The sequence below is a fragment of the Drosophila virilis genome, chromosome 2, assembly GCF_030788295.1.
Source record: "Drosophila virilis strain 15010-1051.87 chromosome 2, Dvir_AGI_RSII-ME, whole genome shotgun sequence".
NCBI classification, from domain to species: Eukaryota; Metazoa; Arthropoda; class Insecta; order Diptera; family Drosophilidae; genus Drosophila; species Drosophila virilis.
Genome location: NC_091544.1, coordinates 34,670,545 through 34,691,337, shown reverse-complemented (window position 1 = coordinate 34,691,337; position 20,793 = coordinate 34,670,545). Strand labels below are relative to the sequence as shown.

At 40.0% G+C, this 20,793-nt stretch overlaps 1 protein-coding gene across 10 annotated transcripts in view; it reads right to left on the bottom strand.

The window, feature by feature from the left end:
• Positions 1–20,793, bottom strand: part of LOC26531925 (tetratricopeptide repeat protein 21B) — a 161,649-nt gene that overhangs the window by 106,324 nt on the left and 34,532 nt on the right. The window contains exon 4 of one of the 10 annotated variants that reach the window (XM_032433959.2): positions 16,352–20,793. This exon is cut by the window's right edge and continues 23,648 nt beyond it. The exons of the other annotated variants lie outside the window; for them this stretch is intronic. The gene's annotated coding sequence lies outside the window, so the exon portion shown is untranslated. Of the gene's footprint in view, positions 1–16,351 lie in introns of those variants that run through there. 10 annotated transcript variants of the gene reach the window in all.

The window sequence follows — 20,793 nt, the reverse complement described above, 5'->3', positions numbered from 1 at the left end:
AGGCAACAATCAAACAGTAGAAAAATTTTACCAGGTCGTTTACAAGCACTTATCGCCGATAAATAAAGAAGGCTGCATGGAACTTAATAGAAAATCCGAAACCCTTTTGACAAAAATATTCCGAGATAAAGCATTAGATACCTTCATTGGAGGTTGGAAGGGAGCACATGGCTTTGAATAGACATCAACAGATACATGGCAGAAACCCAAATAGAAATGTACCACCACTTATACTGCCACCTCGAACAGCTCAGCTTTTATTCGCCCAAATTTTTAGGCCACCACCTATTAACTTCAGGCCCCAAGTCCCGATTCCTACACCTTGGCCAACCAATACAAACTATGCACCACAGACTTATAACAATAATGGACCGATTCCACAGTACCCCAACCAACGAACCTACCAGACACAACCACAACAGGTATACGTACCCAATAGACCTTCCGCACCAAAACCCCAACCACGCCCTGAGCCTATGGACGTAAACCAAAGCATCCGCACGAGGATGATAAATTACATGAACAGGCCGAATTTTGAAGTAGGGAAAAGACCTCCACCACCAACAAACGCCACAGACAAAACGCAATGAAATTTTAGCATACAAACAGGAGAAGAACAGACCGAGACAGAAAACACTAACAACTATGTGACCATGGAAGAATAAGTACAATCAAGGCTAAGTTACGAACAGCAGACTGAATACGAGCAGCCATTAAGCGAATACGCCAAACTAATTGAAGAAGCAGATGACGGACAAAATACCCAATACGAACACTCAGACATTACTTTTTTAGGATAAGGAGCTTCTCTCTTCCTTACATAGAATGTAAAATGGGGAGCGGAAAGTTACTCAAAATATTAATAGATACAGGATCAAATCGAAATTACGTGCAACCCAAATTCGTGTCCGAACCTATCCCAAATGAAAAACCGTTCGAAGCCGTCACAGTTGGCGGAAGCATTAAAATTACACACATGTTCGCTAATCTTTTCAATAGAAACGATATAAAAATAAAATTCTTCCTCCTACCCACTTAAAATCGTTAGCCGCCATATTATGTAACGATAGTCTAAAGGAACTAGATGCTGTGATACAAAGCAGCAAGAATCTACTAATAATCAAGAACAATATTTCCATACTCATTAAGCAGAAAAAAATCGAGGCGGTCAACACGGTAATACCACGGACAGAACATATGACAAACGAACAAAAATATAGCCTTAATCAACTAGTTAAAATGCACCCACACCTAAACGAAAATCTGACATACACAACCAATGTCAGAGCAGAAATTCGAAAAAAAAACCGACTCCCCCATATATTCAAAATTTTACCGATTTCCAATGGCTTTGAAAGACGAAGTACACAACCAAATCAAAGAACTTTTAGAGGACGGAATCATTTGAAATATCGGATGGTTATTGACTACAGAAAACTAAATAAAGAAACTACCACAGACAAATACCCTATACCCGAAATTAAGGAGGTACTAGCACAGCTAGGCAATAACAAAATATTCTCTTTCTTAGATTTAAAGAGTCTTAGACTTAACGAGTCAGACATAGAAAAAACCACACTATTCGTTAACAACGGATAATACGAGTTTACACGACTCCCATTAGGTCTCAAGAATGCGCCCTCGATTTTCCAAAGAGCTCTTGATGATATCCTTCGTGAGGATATTGGAAAAATATGTGTCATTTATATTGACGATGAATCGCATGCGCAGCACCTTGCCGCATTATTCAGAAGCCTACAAAAAGGAGGTTTATAAAAGACTTCGCTAAGTTGGCAAAGCCCCTTATCTTTTTTATAAGAGGGGAAGATGATCGTGTGTCCAAAAACCAATCATCTAAAAAGCTCAACGAAAAAGCGATCGAAGCATTCAATAAAATAAAAAACTGCCTAGTTTCGAATGAGGTAATACTCCATTACACGGACTTCAGCAAAGAATTTCATCTGACAACAGATTCATCCAACTTTGCTATCGGGGCTGTCCTATCCCAGAACATGCGACCCATCTGTTTTCTCTCTATAACTCTCTCTAAAACAAAGGAGAACTACGCCACCAACGAAAGGGAAATGTTACCAATAATTTGGGCCCTAAAAGCCCTCAAGAATTACTTCTACGGTAAAGCGAGTGTATGAATATACACCGACCATCAACCCTTAACCCACTCTCTTAGCAGTTGGAATGGCAACGTTAGGACAAAGTGGTGGAAAGCATACATAGAAGAGTTCGACTACGAACTCCTCTATAAGCCAGGTAGGGATAACATTGTATCCGACGCGCTATCACGTATCCCTGTGATCAATATTGGATCAGTGGCCTCCACCCAGCACAGTGCAGATTGTTCAAGTCACAACTAAATTCCGAGCATGGAAGCACCAATAAATGTATCAAAAACCAGATATTTCTCAGTAGAGCCAACGAAATAAATTACGAATTTCAAATCCCACTCCCAACATTCTAGGCATACGATTACCCAACCAAATTTCTCAGAACACGACCTTACCCAAATACTGAAAGCTCATCTAAACCCATTCGTAATCAACGATATAATAAACTCAGAAGAAATCATGAGCCAAATTCAGCAGATATATCCCCAATATGTTAGTAACTTCAAGATTAGATTCACACAGTCTCAAGTAAAAGAATTAACAAATGAAACAGAACAAGATGAGAAAATATTGGTTGCACACAACAGAGCTCACAGCAACGCACTAGAAAACAAAATGCAATTTTCCATAAGATTACATTTCCAAAAATTAAACAACGAATAACAGAATTAGTCAAACAGTGTCAGGTTTGTAAAGAAGAAAAATAAGCATCCCACTAACCCAAAACTCAAAGAAACACCAAATCCCGAATACACAGGACATACAATCCACATCGACATATACACGACAGAAATAAACTTAGTACTAACGGCAGAAGACAAATATTCGAATTTAGCTCAGGGACGAATAACCAAACTAGGGCAACAGAAGTCATTAAGAAATCATTTCATGAAACCCTTTTTTATTTTGTCGTACCTAAAGGCGTTGTAGTAGATAACGAAAAATCCCTTAATTCAGCTACAATCACTTTTATGATGCAGGACCAAATAGGTATAGAAGTATAAAAATCCATCCTACAAAAGCGCAGTGAAAAAGAAAGAAACACAGAACATTCGAAGAACAACTTAACAAATCAATATACGACTACAACTACACTATAAGTTAACAGAGGCCAACGACACCAGCTCCAGATGCTGGTATAGCACTGAGCCGGATTTTCTTACGAGCTAACAGGGGTCAGCAAAATGCAACATAACACCAGCCGCAGATGCTGACATAGCTCTGGGCCGGATGTTCTTGCACGACGGCAGCGCACGAGACGCAAGCTAAGCATTCTAGCGGCCGTTGTGAAATCACACAATAGCTTAGGTATTTTTGATCAATCTTTTGTAAATTTAGTTTTTAATTCGACTTTCACTGCGGCACATCGGCCCAGCGACTTCGTGTATAATTTAACTCACTCACTAAGAATTGTCGGCCTAGTGTTTAAATCACTAGTGTATAAATCATTATTAAAATAAAGTTCTATCAAAATAATCCGCGAGGACTTATTATTTAAAACCTAATTTATACACTCGACAACTAACAAGAGACCATTAGATATATTCTTCGGCAGAAACGTAACTACAGACCCAGACTAATACGAAAAAGCTAGGAAGGAGAACATTGACAGACTCAAACAGAAACAATCGACAGAGTTGCAGAATCATAACAAAAAACGTAACGACATACGAACCTATACACCAGGTCAAAAAAATATTCGTCAAAGTCACTATCAGATTTGGTACAAAACTGTCACCCACATACAAAAAAGAAATAGGTAAAGAAAATAGAACCACAACCGTACGAACAACAACTGACAAAATAATACATCAAAGTAACATAAAAACACATCAAAATTACAGACCAATATTAACGATAATTTTAATAAAAGCAACAAAATGCAATAAAAGCTAGAATTTACGGATATATTTTTCCATTTTGCAGTTTGCAACAGCCCTGTTTTATATTGTAAAAGTTTCAAATTTAGAAGAAATAGACTGCAAAAATACTGTAATAAAGCTAATAGTGAAAAACAACAATATAATAAATTTAGAATTTAACGAACTGTTTATTTGCAATAAAATGGCATAAACAACAATTGTAAAAGATATCATAACATTAAAATTTGTAACAAATCAGAAATTGTAAACTCTAACACTAGTAATTGTATTCCTAAGTTAGTTAGTGGAGAGCAATCGCTTTGTGGCCTTAGCAATGTAGACCAAATCCCGGAGATCGAAAAAATCAACGATGGATTTATACTAGTGAAAGACTTCAACGGCACAATTAGATAGCAAGAAAAGGAGAAACGCGCGAGAGGCACCTACATGATTAATTGGAACGGAACCTCATTCATAACAAACAAGAGTTCGGCAACTTAGAGGTCACAGTCATGACCCCAGGAATTTACACAAGACAAATAACCCCAGTAGAAAACGAAAGAAAAAAGATTCTTTCTCTGGAAGCATTAGAAGAATTGCAAATCAACAATAGAGCAAATAGAGTCGGTTTCATAGCTCTGTTCACAGTTGCCATCCTTCTTACCTGGATATTACACGTAATGAAGAAAAATAAGAATACTGCAACTGAACAAAGACCAATAGAGACCCAAAAAAGAACCAGCTTATATCCAAATACAAAATACAGATGCCAACAACCTCAGGTTCAACAACATACCCTTCTTCTGATGATCGCTTGAGGACAAGCTTAAATCAAAGGGGGAAGAGTAAACAAACAAATAAGTTCATACAGTCCCAATAAGAAGCATTGCAACATCTCATATGAAGTGCAGCGAAATGCTTACTTGGAGTCTGTGCCATTTCCTCCACGCGCTTATTAGCAATCGCCGAAAATTCCCAAAAGAATTCCCCAACGGGCTAATAACATCAGTAGCGACACCGCTGCCGCTAAGCCACAGTTTACTAGGGCTCGAATTGATTTAAGTTTATTCAGTTGCAAGTTAACATCAAATAAAGGATGCCTTGCTTTAATAAACTTCGGAATTAACTGGCGCCTGAGCAGTGACCGGCTCATGTTTCAACACAGTAGTCAGTTATACGCGAAAATAAAAACAGTGCAACTCTCGTCCATTAAATTCAACGATTGGTGAAATTTGCGAACGGAAATTGGAACTTAATTGTTCAATTTTACCTCGCCCGCAGGATACTCTTATCAAAGTCTGGTCGCAGGATACCCAAAGGCTTAAAAAACGATGAAATTCGGACCGGCAGGAGAGGTTGTCACATCAGAAATTTTACTGTACGTTAGAAATTAAGTGAAAAACAAACAAACGAACAAACAACTTACACAAAAGTGAAATAGAATTATAAGAATAAGAAATACAAAATATTGTAGAACAATAAGCAAGATAAAGAAGTGTAAAACGATAAGCATATATAAAGACTACGAGCGTAGTAAAAATTATTTATAACTTTGCGACTCCCAAGGGACCCTCCAAAGTAGAAGGAAGAACCCAGCCACTGGTTTTACAAAAGCAAGAAAAACAAAAACGATCAAAACATTCAATCAAAATAAAGAATAAAAAAATTAATACTGGATTTAAATATACTTTAAAAATATCCTAAAATATATCTCGTTTATAGCTAATGAAAGCAATATATTAAGGCCCCCAATAGTATCTGATCAACCACAGGTAGGTGGGCATAACTTGAACAGACAACGACATATCGACAGATAAAACGAACATTTACAAAATAGAGTAATGGCGAATAACGCAGAGCAGATAATAGCAGCCACGGTTAGATTCTGGCATAAAAATTGCCGACATTAGCAAAGCAATTAAGTTAGTTAACCCCTCCAGGGAGTTTAGCGACGTAGACGACCAAACAATAACTGACACCCACAATTTAAATGACTTAAACAGAGTTCCTGACATTGTGAAAAGCCTAAAAGGCAATCGGCAATCCAGCGGAATTTAGCTCATGGAAGAAGAGTGTAGATCGTATACTCTCAGCTTATCCAGCTGAGGCAGGTTCGCCAAATACTCTGGCATATTGAATACAGTGAAAAACAAAATCACTGGCAATGCTGACGGCCCTAGAGTCGTATAATGTTCCCCTAAATTGAAGCGCTATCTCCAAATGTCCCACGCTGCACTACGCAGACAAAAGAGATCTGGGTACAATGTTAGTGCAAGGTAACAACCAAACAGTAGAAGAATTTTACCAGGTCGTTTACGACCACTTGTCGCTGATATTAAATAAAGTAGGCTGCATTGAACTAAATAGAGAATCCGAAACCCTGTTGACAAAAATGTACCGAGATAAAGCATTAAAGCATTATCATTAGAGGTTGGAAGGGAGCTTTACTACGGATTCTTGGAATAAAGGATCCAGAAGATCTACCTTCAGCCCTTCACTATTGTTTTAATCAAGAGAATCAAAGCTATCGCACCAACATGGCTTTGAATATAAATCAACACCTACATGCCAGAAGCCCAAATAGAAATGTACCATCTTCTTCCTTCTTTCGCCCAAGCTTTTAGGCACCACCTATTAACTTTAGGACCCTACACCTTGGCCAGCCAATACAAACTATGCACCACAGACTTATAACAATAATGGACCGATTCCACAATACCCCAACCAACGAACCTACCAGACACAACCTCATCAGGTATACGTACCCAATAGACCTTCTGCACCAAGACCCCAACCACGTCCTGAGCCTATGGACGTGGACCAAAGCATCCGCACGAGGATGATTAATTACATGAACAGCCCGAATTTTGAAGTAGGGAAAAGACCTCCACCACCAACAAACGCCACAGACAAAACGCAACGAAATTTCAGCATACAAACAGGAGAAGAACAGACCGAGACAGAAAACACTGACAATTATGTGACCATGGAAGAACACGTACCATCAATGCTTAATTACGAACGGCAGACTGAATACGAGCAGCCATTAAACGAATACGCCCAACAAATTGAAGAAGCAGATGACTGACAAAATACTCAATACGAACACTCAGACATTACTTTTTTAGGATAAAGAGCTTCTCTCTTCCTTACATAGAATGTAAAATGGGGAGCCGAAAGTTACTCAAAATATTAATAGATACAGGATCAAATCGAAATTACGTGCAACCCAAATTCGTGTCCGAACCTATCCCAAATGAAAAACCGTTCGAAGCCGTCAAAGTCGGCGGAAGCATTAAAATTACACACAAGTTCGCTAATCTTCAACAGAAACGATATAAAAATAAAATTCTTCCTCCTACCCACTTAAAATCGTTAGCCGCCATATTATGTAACGATAGTCTAAAGTAACTAGATGCTGTGATACAAAGCAGCAAGAATCTACTAATAATCAAGAACAATATTTCCATACTCATTAAGCAGAAAAAAATCGAGGCGGTCAACACGGTAATACCACGGACAGAACATATGACAAACGAACAAAAATATAGCCTTAATCAACTAGTTAAAATGCACCCACACCTAAACGAAAATCTGACATACACAACCAATGTCAGAGCAGAAAATCGAAAAAAAAAACCGACTCCCCCATATATTCAAAATTTTACCGATTTCCAATGGCTTTGAAAGACGAAGACAACCAAATCAATTAACTTTTAGAGGACGGAATCATTTGACCCTCCCCATCTTCATACAATTCACCTGTGTGGATTGTTCCGAAAAAATTAGAAGCCTCCGGGCAAAAGAAATATCGGATGGTTATAGACTACAGAAAACTAAATAAAGAAACTACCACAGACAAATACCCTATACCCGAAATTAACGAGATACTATCACAGCTAGGCAATAACTAAGTATTCTCTGTCTTATATTAAAAAGTGGCTTTCATCAAATACCTCTTAAAGAGGCACACATAGAAAAAATTACCTTCTCTGTTATCAACAGAAAATACAAGTTTACAAGTTACGACTCCTATTCGGTCTCAAGAATGCGCCCTCGATTTTCCAGAGATCTTTTGACGATATGCTTCGTGAGCATATTGGAAAAACATGCGTCATATATATTGACGATATCATTATCTTTAGCAAAGATGATGAATCGCATGCGCAGCACCTTGCCGCATTATTCAGAAGCCTACAAGAAGGCAACATGAAATGTCAGTTGGATAAATGCGAGTTTTTTTAAAAGAAAAGTAGAATTCCTGGGACTTGTCATCTCAGACAAGGGGATAGAAACTAATCCAAACAAAATTGAGACAATAAGGAAGTACCCACTTCCAAAAACACTCAAAAATTAAAGATCGTTTATTGGCCTTGCTCGCTAAGTTGGCAAAGCCCCTTACCTTTTTTTTAAGAGGGGAAGATGATCGTGTGTCCAAAAACCAATCATCTAAAAAGCTCAACGAAAAAGCGATCGAAGCATTCAATTAAATAAAAAATCTGAAAACAGATTTATCCAACTTTGCTATCGGGGCTGTCCTAAACCAGAACTTGCGACCCATCTGTTTTCTCTCTATAACTGTCTCTAAAACTGAGAAGAACTACGCCACCAACGAAAGGGAAATGTTACCAATAATTTGAGCGCTAAAAGCCCTCAAGAAATACTTCTACGGTAAAGCGAGTGTATGAATATACACCGACCATCAACCCTTAACCCACTCTCTTAGCAGTTGGAACGACTACGTTAGGATAAAGAGGTGGAAAGCTTACCTAGAAGAGTTCGACTACAAACTCCTCTATAAGCCAGGTAAGGATAACATTGTAGCCGATGCGCTATCACGTATCCCTGTGATCAATATTGGATCAGTGGCCTCCACCCAGCACAGTGCAGATAGTTCAAGTCACAACTTAATTCCGAGCATAGAAGCTCCAATAAATGTATTCAAAAACTCAGTAGAGCCAACGAAACAAATAACGAATTCCATATCCCACTCCCAACATTCTAGGCATACGATTACCCAACCAAATTTCTCAGAACACGACCTTACCCAAATACTGAAAGCTCATCTAAACCCATTCGTAATCAACGATATAATAAACTCAGAAGAAATAATGAACCAAATTCAGCATTATCCCCCATTTTAGCAACTTAACATTAGATTAGATTCACACAGTCTCAAGTAAAACATTTTACAAATGAAACAGAACAAGATGAGAAAATATTGGTTAAACACAACAGTGCTCACAGCAACACACTAGAAAACAAAATGCAATTTTCCGAAAGATTCTATTTCCAAAAATGAAGCAACGAATAACAGAATTAGTCAAACAGTGTCAGATTTGTAAAGAAGAATAATAGGCATCCCACTAACCCAAAACTCAAAGAAACACAAAATCCCGAATACACAGGACATACAATCCATATCGACATATAAGTTAACACATAACACTTAATATAGGATATTTCATAAGTTTATAATCAACCCTCGCTATCGCGTGCTTCATAAGTTAAGGAACAGCCCTCGCAATTGCGACACTGCATGCTTTGTATCAGCGCGCTATAGCTGCAATGGTCAGCGGCGGTAACCGGACACTTTTGTTTTGCTGCAAGAGTTTCCGTTATTGCCTAAGATTTTGCTGAGTCGGCTTGCCGACCATGACATTGTGGCGTGATGCGAGTTTTGGCTTAGCTTAAGTGAAATATTCTGTGTATTAAGAAATTAGTTTTGAATTCGACTTTCACTGAGGCACATCGGCCCAGGGACTTCGCGCTTAAATTAACTCACTCACTACGGCGTATCGGCCTAGTGTTTTATAAATAACCAAAAAAGTCCTATAACGAAAATCCGCGAAGACCTTTTATTTATATATTATTTGGCGCCCAGCTAGTGGTCGGACTCCACAACCAACAACAAGTAAAACAGCAGCACAGGAGCTGCAACAACCAACAACAATTAAGACAGCAGCGCGGGAGCTGCAACAACCAACAACAATTAAGACAGCAGCGCGGGGGCTGCGAGTGACCAATTTTATAAAGAAAATTTTTTTGTGTTAATTGAATCATGTTCGTGGATACTCTAGCCAAAATTTTTCTTCAAACACAAAATTGTTTAAGTTTATTTTATAAAACATTAGTTAGTACTAGTGAGTATTTTATATTGCAACAGATCATACAAAGTAATTTTGTTTTTAAATAATAATAATCAGAACCAAGTTTCTGGAACACGTGAGAGTGACTGCTTTGAGAATTTTAGTTGAAACAATTTATCATCCAGATCGTTAATAAAATTACTTTGTGTTACTTTCTATGTGTCTAAAATTGTGATATAACAATACATACAGTTCTCGTGGTTCAGAGCTGCGACCCATCTTTTGACGGCCCGTTTTATTTTTCGCGGCTACTGGCCTGCGCATGCTACAGTTAAGCCAATATAGAAACCCTCGCAAGCAGTCTAGCGACTCAGATTCCGACTCTGACATTCGCATCAGAGTCCCGGCTACAAGACTTTTCCCTGCAGTTCCCCCACCATCAGGTAAAATGGATCCAGATCAGCTTAGGGAAGTAGTAAGGACGGCTATCAGCAAATCTTTAGCCGAGCAGGCCGCTGCAAACCAGCAGAGGGAGCAAGCATTGACTCAAAGAATTAATGAGTTAGCTGAACAAATAGCAGCAGCAAAAGTTGCCGCCCCACAAGTAGTAGCATATGCTGCTATAGGAATTAGAAACGACATTCGCTGTGACGAGCCGCTAGATGCCGTCAAGTGCTTACCTGTGTTTGCAGGAGTACAGGAATCTTATGTATCTTGGAGACAGGCAGCATTAGCCGCTTACGAGATCTTCAGACCACATAATGGCAGTTCTAGTCATTATCAGGCTGTTATCATCATAAGAAGCATGATAAGGGGCCCCGCAGACGCGGGTCTGGCCTCATTTGGTACTGTATTGAATTTTGATGCGATAATAAATAGCCTAGATTTCACATACAGTGACAAGAGACCAATTCATGTCATTGAACAGGAATTAGGTACCTTGAGGCAAGGTTGCCTGTCCCTGCTTCAATATTACGATGAGGTAGAGAAGAAACTCACTCTTCTCACTAACAAAGTTAACATGTCATATAGCCGGCTTTAGCAAAGGACCTATGTGAAAAATTCCGCGACGATGCGTTGCGTGTGTTCATATCGGGTCTCAGGCGCAATCTTACAGATGTGCTCTTTGCAGCAAAGCCCAAAGATTTGCCTTCAGCGCTAGCTCTAGCGCAAGAAGTCGAGTCAAATCATGAAAGGTACGCATTCGCGGCTAATTTCGCAAAAATCTAGAAGACAAAGAGCGCAAGCCGCATGCAGATGCGCAGGGTCACCACCAGGAGAGGCATTCGCAACAAGCCGAAGCACAAGCTAGCGGTACAAAGAATCCGCACTTTAGCAAGCAAAGCAAGGCCCCAGTGCAGACTGACCAACGAAGCAGCAGGCAGCACAATAATAATGGCGCACCGGTGCCCATGGAGGTCGATCATTCCTTCTCAAGGGTCTTGCAGCCCACTCAGGCCCCTGCTTACGCGAATAGGAAGCACCCCGCATCTGACCGCACAGGCGGTCAGAGAAATCAGCAGATGTTGAATCACGTCACGCAAGACGCGGGACAGGGGGCAGAGGCGTATGCTGATACCGCCTCCAGCGCAGCTCCACAAATCAATGACGATGCTAGTTATGACTCTGATGCCCTCAATTTTTTAGGAGCAAGTCCCTGCTACCCGTCATCAGACGAAGAGTAGTAGGGACTCACATGCGATTCCTCATAGACACGGGCGCGGCCAAGAATTTCATTCGGCCACATGAAGGGTTGACCGTCCGCTCGGTAGAGTCACCCTTCAAAATTTATTCCATTCACGGCGAGACACAAATTACACACAAATGGTTTGTTTCAATGTTTGGGTTAAAGGCAACCTTTTTTATTCTGCCAGACTTGTCAACTTTTGATGGGATTGTAGGCCTTGACCTGCTAAAGCAGGCAGCGGCTTCGCTTTGTCTAGCTTCAGGACAACTTATGTGGGATACGGAGGTCGAACAAATCACCTTCCACACGTGCAAAAATGTAAATTTCACAAATGTAGACTTTGCAGAGGCATCCCCATAAGCTAAAAGTTCTTTTTTGAAAATGCTAAAGACCAGACAAAAGGCCTTTGCAGACCCAGACGAGGCGTTGCCGTATAACACATCATTCGTGGCTACCATTAGGACCTCAGATGAGCAACCGATCTATGCCAAGCTTTACCCATGTCCAATAGGAGCAGCTGATTCGTTAATAAAGAAATCAAGGATCTGCTAAAAAATAATATAATTCAACAGTCCGTCTCTCCCTACAATAACCCAATATGGGTAGTAGACAAGAAGGGCACTGATGAAGCAGGCAATAGGAAAATGAGGTTGGTAATAGACTTTCGTAATCTTAACGAAAGAACCGTGCCTGACAAATACCCTATGCCAAATATATCAATGATATTGGGGAATTTGGGGAGAGCCAAATTCTTTTCAACATTAGACCTCAAGTCTGGTTATCACCAGATCATACTCGCTGAACGCGACCGTGAAAAAACCTCTTTCTCTGTGAATGGGGGGAAATACGAGATCAAAAGACTCCCCTTTGGATTAAAGAATGCAGCAAGCATCTTCCAAAGAACCATCGACGACATACTGCGAGAGCAGATTGGCAAATCTTGCTATGTTTATGTCGATGACGTAATCATCTTTTCAGAAGATGAGGAATCCCACATTAAACACGTGGATTGAGGGTCATGAGGGTCTCCGTCAAAAAGTCACGTTTTTTTAGGAAGAGCGTGAACTTTCTTGGTTTCATAGTCACCAGCACTGGCGCCACAACGGATCCTGAAAAGGTTAGGGAAATACAGGAGTATCCAGAACCTAAAACACTGTTCGAGGTCAGATCATTTCTAGACCTTGCAAGTTATTACAGATGTTTCATTAGGGACTTCGCAGCAACAGCAAGACCCATCTCGAATATCTTGAAGGGTGAAAATGGAACAGTCAGTAAGCATAGATCCAGAATTATAAAGGTTCAATTCTCTGAAGTGCTGCAAAGGGCGTTTCAGAAGTTGCGCGATATTTTGTCATCCGAGAATGTAATGCTCAAGAGGGTCGTCCTATAACAATGATTTCAAGAACATTGAAGGACAGCGAGGTAAACTATGCAACAAATGAGAGAGAGTTATTGGCCATCGTATGGTCACTTGCCAAGTTAAGGCACTATTTGTATGGGGTGAAAGACATTAATATCTTCACTGACCATCTGCCCTTGACCTTCGCAGTTTCGGAATCCAATCCAAATGCGAAGATTAAAAGGTGGAAAGCGCGCAATGACGAGTCTAATGCACGTATCTTCTATAAACCTGGCAAGGACAATCTGGTTGCGGATGCCTTGTCAAGACAGCAGCTCTACGCTGTAAATGAACAAGAAGTTGAGTCCTGCGCAGCAACGATCCACAGTGAGGTATCTCTCACCAACACCATTGAGACAACAGACAAACCCTTGAATTGTTTTCAAAGCCAAATAGTGCTAGAAGAGGCGCGTTTCCCCTTAAAACGAAGTTTTATTCTTTTTGGAAATAAGAAACGCTAATTGATCAGCTATACTTGCATCGAATCGCTGCTAGACGAGCTCGAAGATGTAGCTTCACCCAAATGCGTAAATGCACTCCACTGTAATTTACACACGCTTGCAATGATACAAGATGCATTGGTTCGAAGATACCCGACCACAAAATTCTGGCACTGCAAAAATCCCGTAGTGGACGTATTTGCGGTTGGATAAAGAAGGGAAATCCCCACAGCCGAGCATAATAGGGCCCATTGGTCTGCACAGGAAAATATTAAGCAGGTTCTCTCGGAGTACTACTTTCCAAAGATGGAAAAAATAGCCAACGAAATAGTACAAAATTGCAAAACATGTGCTAGGGCTAAATATGATAGACACCCCAAAAAACAAGAGCTTGGGGAGACACCGATCCCCTCACATGTAGGAGAGATGTTACACATAGACATTTTCTCCACTGAAAGGAAATACTTTCTCACTTGCATCGACAAGTTCTCTAAGTTTGCTATTGTCCAACCGATCCATTCGGTCATCGACCAGAGACCAGTCGATGTGGTTCAGGCGCACCCAGATGAGCCACAAGAAAAGATACAAGAAAAGATCAGAAACGCTCAGACGACCCTCAGAGCTAGGGAGAACCCAAATCGGCAGAATATGGTCCTCGACGTTGGTGACAAAGATTTGGTCAAGTCCAACCGACGGTTCGGAAACAAACTCACACCTTTATGTAATGAGAAGGCCGGGGAAACAGACCTGGGGACCGAGGTCCTCATTAGAGGGAGGGTGGTCCACAAGGACAACCTAAGGTCACTCCCTTGTTTTTTCACACCTTTTTTTTTAGCCACTTGGCATAGTTTTTATAAAACGTTTTTGGTGGTGGGCAAACCTCTTTAAAAAGATAAACAAAAAAGTTGCTAAAAAGAAAGAAAACAACTTTATTTCACAGGTTTGGATCCATATTACTCCTTTCCTTATCAGTGGCTTCGGCACATGTCACCGACTACTCGCGTGCCAAGTACATTCCCATCGTCGACGGCGAAATCTTGGTATGGGAAGAATACGCATATGTTAGGCACTCGGCAAACCTCTCAGAGTAATTGCGAATGGTGGAAGAAACGGTCAAATTAATTGACATGTTCCCGCTATCCCACATGGACACGGCACATCTACAAGACCTATTGGAGGCGTTAGGCACATACCATAGAGTCGCCAGGAGTTTAGATTTCCTAGGATCCATACTGAAGGTTGTGGCGGGTACACCCGATGCCGGTGATTTAGAGCAGACTAGGTTCACTGAAATGCAACTAATAAATGCCCACAATAGACAAATAGAAATAAACACTAGAGTTCAAGACCAGCTGAACCAGTTAACAATCACTGTCAATAAAATTTTCAAGATAACCAAAAACTGACAAGTTGACACTAGCCATTTATTTGAAACACTACTGACTAGAAACAGAATGCTGATGATGGAGTTGCAAAATTTAATGCTTGCTATTACTCTTGCGAAAGCTAACATTGTTAGCCCAAACATTTTGGACCACTCAGATTTGAAATCAATTTGGCTAGAGGAACCCACCAACACTCCCATAGGAGATCTTATGTCCGTTGCGTCCGTAAAATTTCTTCAATCCATTAACACTATACATTTTATAATTAAATTCCCAAAGATTAAAAAAGCTTGCAGAAAAATTACGATTTATCCTGTCGTCCACAATAACTTCATATTGCGATTGTTTGACAACGTCATAGCCGAATGCGATGGAGAAACCCACACACTGCAGAGTTGCACCGCTTCACTTTGTCGTCTGGCATTATAGAGTTCATGTGCCAAAGAGCTCCATGCAGGTGGCACGGCACACTGCGAGATCCAGCCGAGCAACCTGGAAATAATCACCCATGTAGATGACGGAATCATCATCGTCAACGACGGCTCCGCAAGGATTCAGGTGGACAACGGCACTGAGATGCAGGTACAAGGCACGCATCTCATCACGTTCGGAAACCGAGTCGCAATTAACGGGACTCTGTTTTACAATCACAACAACGTACACAATAGAGTCCCGGGTGTTGCCAATTCTCCCTGAACATCACTGCCAGCCAAGATATCCTCAACCTCCATTACCTTCATCGTTTGAGTGAACGTAATTTGGAGGTGATACAGCAATTCAAGAAAGACGCCGGATTTGATCAAGCTTATCGTGTGGCATTCATCATTGGAGCCATATGCTGTGCTTTAATCTGCATTGGCCTCACTCTTTGGCGGATCATCGACGCAAAGAAGTATGCGAAGCAGTTACGAGAAGTTGTCGCCGGGATTGAGTCGGCCGAGGACGGCCTTATACTTGAAGGGGGAGTAGTTAACACAAAACACTTAATATAGGATATTTCCTAAGTTTATAATCAACTCTCGCTATCGCGTGCTTCATAAGTTAAGGAACAGCCCTCGCAATTGCGACACTGCATACTTTGTATCAGCGCGCTATAGCTGCAATGGTCAGCGGCGGTAACCGGACACTTTTGTTTTGCTGCAAGAGTTTCCGTTATTGCCTAAGATTTTGCTGAGTCGGCTTGCCGACCATGACATTGTGGCGTGATGCGAGTTTTGGCTTAGCTTAAGTGAAATATTCTGTGTATTAAGAAATTAGTTTTGAATTCGACTTTCACTGAGGCACATCGGCCCAGGGACTTCGCGCTTAAATTAACTCACTCACTACGGCGTATCGGCCTAGTGTTTTATAAATAACCAAAATAAAGTCCTATAACGAAAATGCGCGAAGACCTTTTATTTAAATATTAATTTATACACGACAGAAAATAACTTAGTACTAACGGCAGTAGACAAATTTTCGAAATTAGCTCAGGGACGAATAACCAAACTCGGGCAACAGAAGTCATTAAGAAACCATTTCATGAAACCCTTTTTTATTTTGGCGTACCTAAAGCCGTTGTAGTAGATAACGAAAAAGTATAAAAATCCACACTACAAAAGCGCAGTGAATGGTCAGGTAGAAAGAAACACAGAACATTCGAAGAACAAGTTATCAAATCAATATACGACTACAACTACATTATACACTCGACAACTAACAAGAGACCATTCGAAATATTCTTCGGCAGAAACGTGACTACAGACCCAGACCAATACGAAAAAGCTAGGAAGGAGAACATTGACAGACTCAAACAGAAACAATCGACAGAGTTGCAGAATCATTACAAAAAACGTAACGACATACGAACCTATACACCAGGTTAAGAAATATTCGTCAAAGTCAATACCAGAATAGGTACAAACTGTCACCCAGATACAAAAAAGAAATAGGTAAAGAAAATAGAAACACAGTCGTACAAACCACAACTGACAAAATTATACATCAAAGTAACATAAAAATTCATAAAAACAAGTAAGAGGTTTTAGTCGGGAGCTCCCGACTAGGGGATACCCTGAACCCTCTTCTTCCAACAGCAAATGCATACATATTCTATTTTAGAAGCTATATGTCAAGTTCGGCGACTCTAGCTCTTATTATTTACCAAAATTGCCCAAAAACAGGATATCGATATCGATTTTTATCGACTGCTTGAAAACGGAGTAAGTTATCGATTATCGGAAATAAACTCGATCTGCGCGGAAACTAGGAGCACCTTTATCTAAAACGTAAAACGTCACCTACGTCTGTAGCTCTTATAGGTTTTGAGATCCTTGCGTTCATACATACGGACGGACGGACGGCCGGACGGACGGATAGACAGACGGACATGACTAGATCGACCCGGCTATTGATGCTGATCAAGATATATATATACTTTGTGGGGTCGGAGATGCTCCCTTCTGCCTGTTACATACATTTGGATTTCGCACAAATACAATATACCCTTATGCGCATTTTTAATGGGTTGAAGGTGTAATTACAGATCAATATTAACGAGAATTTTAATAAAAGCAACAAAAAGCAATAAAAGCTACAATTTGCGGATATATCCATTTTGTATTTTGCAACAACACTGTTTTATATTGTAAAAATTTCAAATTTAGAAGAAATAGAATGCAAAAATACTGTAATAAAGCCAATAGCGAAAAACAACAATATAATAAATTTAGAATTTAACGAACTGTTTATTTGCAATAAATGGCATTAACAACAATTGTAAAAGATATCATAACATTACAATTTGTAACAAATCAAAAATTGTAAACTTTAACACTAGTAATTGTATTCCTAAGTTAGTTAGTGGAGAGCAAGCGCTTTGTGGCCTTAGCAATGTAATTCAAATCCCGGAGATCGAAAAAATCAACGATGGATTTATACTAGTGAAAGACTTCAACGGCACAATTAGATAGCAAGAAAAGGAGAAACGCACGAGAGGCACCTACATGATTAATTGGAACGGAACCTCATTCATAACAAACAAAAGTTCGGCAACTTAGAGTTCACAGTCATGACCCCAGGAATTTACACAAGACAAATAACCCCAGAAGAAAACGAAAGAATAAAGATTCTTTCTCTGGAAGCATTAGAAGAATTGCACATCAACAACATAAAACACATGCAAGAACTTCAGACGCACTCTATAGCAAATAGATTCGGTTTCATAGTTCTGTTCACAGTTGCCATCCTTCTCACCTGTATATTACACGTAATGAAGAAAAATAAGAATACTGCAACTGAACAAAGACCAATAGAGACCCAAAAAAGAACCAGCACATATCCAAATACAAAATACAGATGCCAACAACCTCAGGTTCAGCAACATACCCTTCTTCTGATGATCGCTTGAGGACAAGCTTAAATCAAAGGGGGAAGAGTAAACAAACAAATAAGTTCATACAGTCCCAATAAGAAGCATTGCAACATCTCATATGAAGTGTAGCGAAATGCTTACTTGGAGTCTGTGCCATTTCCTCCACGCGCTTATAAACAATCGTCGAAAATTCCCAAAAGAATTCCCCAACGGGCTAATAACATCAGTAGCGACACCGCTGCCGCTAAGCCACAGTTTACTAGGGCTCGAATTGATTTAAGTTTATTCAGTTGCAAGTTAACATCAAATAAAGGATGTCTTGCTTCCATACAAATAAAATTTTTTTCATCGTTTAATAAACTTTGGAATTAACTGGCGCCCGAGCAGTGACCGGCTCGTGTTTCAACACAGTAGTCAGTTACACGCGAAAATAAAAACAGTGCAACTCTCGTCCATTAAATTCAACGATTGGTGAAATTTGCGAACGGAAATTGGAACTTAATTGTTCAATTTTACCTCGCCCGCAGGATACTCTTAACAAAGTCTGGTCGCAGGATACCCAAAGGCATAAAAAACGATGAAATTCGGACCAGGACCAGGCAGGAGAGGTTGTCACATCAGAAATTTTACTGTACGTTAGAAATTAAGTGAAAAACAAACAAACGAACAAACAACTTACACAAAAGTGAAATAGAATTATAAGAATAAGAAATACAAAATATTGTAGAACAATAAGCAAGATAAAGAAGTGTAAAACGATAAACATATATAAAGACTACGAACGTAGTAAAAATTATTTCCAACTTTGCGACTCCCAAGGGACCCTCCAAAGTAGAAGGAAGAAGCTAGCCACTGGTATAAAAAATTAATACTGGATTTAAATATACTTATATACTTATACAAATATACTAAAATATACAATATAAGTAATACATCTCGCTTATGGCTAATGAAATCAATTTAGTTAGGCCCCCTATAGTATCTGATCAACCACAGGTAGGTGGGCATAACTTGAACAGACAACGACATATCGACAGATAAAACGAACATTTACAAAATAGAGGAATGGCGAATAACGCAGAGCAGATAATAGCAGCCACGGTTAGCCACATTCTGGCATAAAAATTGCCGACATTAGCAAAGCAGTAAAGTTAGTTAACCCCTCCAGGGAGTTTAGCGACGTAGACGACCAAACAATAACTGACAACCACAATTTAAATGACTTGCACAGAGTTCCGGACATTGTGAAAAGCCTAAGAGAATTCTCCTGCAATCCAGCGGAATTTAGCTCATGGAAGAAGAGTGTAGATCGTATACTCAGCCAGGTTCGCCAAATACTCTGGCATATTGTATACAGTGAGAAACAAAATCACTGGCAATGCTGACACGGCCCTAGAGTCGTATAATGTTTCCTAAATTGGAGCGCTATCTCCAAATGTCTCACGCTGCACTATACAGAAAAAAGAGATCTGGGTACAATGTTAGTGCAAGGCAACAATCAAACAGTAGAAAAATTTTACCAGGTCGTTTACAAGCACTTATCGCCGATAAATAAAGAAGGCTGCATGGAACTTAATAGAAAATCCGAAACCCTTTTGACAAAAATATTCCGAGATAAAGCATTAGATACCTTCATTGGAGGTTGGAAGGGAGCACATGGCTTTGAATAGACATCAACAGATACATGGCAGAAACCCAAATAGAAATGTACCAACACTTATACTGCCACCTCGAACAGCTCAGCTTTTATTCGCCCAAATTTTTAGGCCACCACCTATTAACTTCAGGCCCCAAGTCCCGATTCCTACACCTTGGCCAACCAATACAAACTATGCACCACAGACTTATAACAATAATGGACCGATTCCACAGTACCCCAACCAACGAACCTACCAGACACAACCACAACAGGTATACGTACCCAATAGACCTTCCGCACCAAAACCCCAACCACGCCCTGAGCCTATGGACGTAAACCAAAGCATCCGCACGAGGATGATAAATTACATGAACAGGCCGAATTTTGAAGTAGGGAAAAGACCTCCACCACCAACAAACGCCACAGACAAAACGCAATGAAATTTTAGCATACAAACAGGAGAAGAACAGACCGAGACAGAAAACACTAACAACTATGTGACCATGGAAGAATAAGTACAATCAAGGCTAAGTTACGAACAGCAGACTGAATACGAGCAGCCATTAAGCGAATGCGCCCAACAAATTGAAGAAGCAGATGACGGACAAAATATCCAATACGAAGACTCAGACATTACTTTTTTAGGATAAAGAGCTACATAGATTGTATGATGGGGAGCGGAAAGTTACTCAAAATATTAATAGATACAGGATCAAATCGAAATTACGTGCAACCTAAATTCGTGTCCGAACCTATCCCAAATGAAAAACCGTTCGAAGCCGTCACAGTTGGCGGAAGCATTAAAATTACACACATG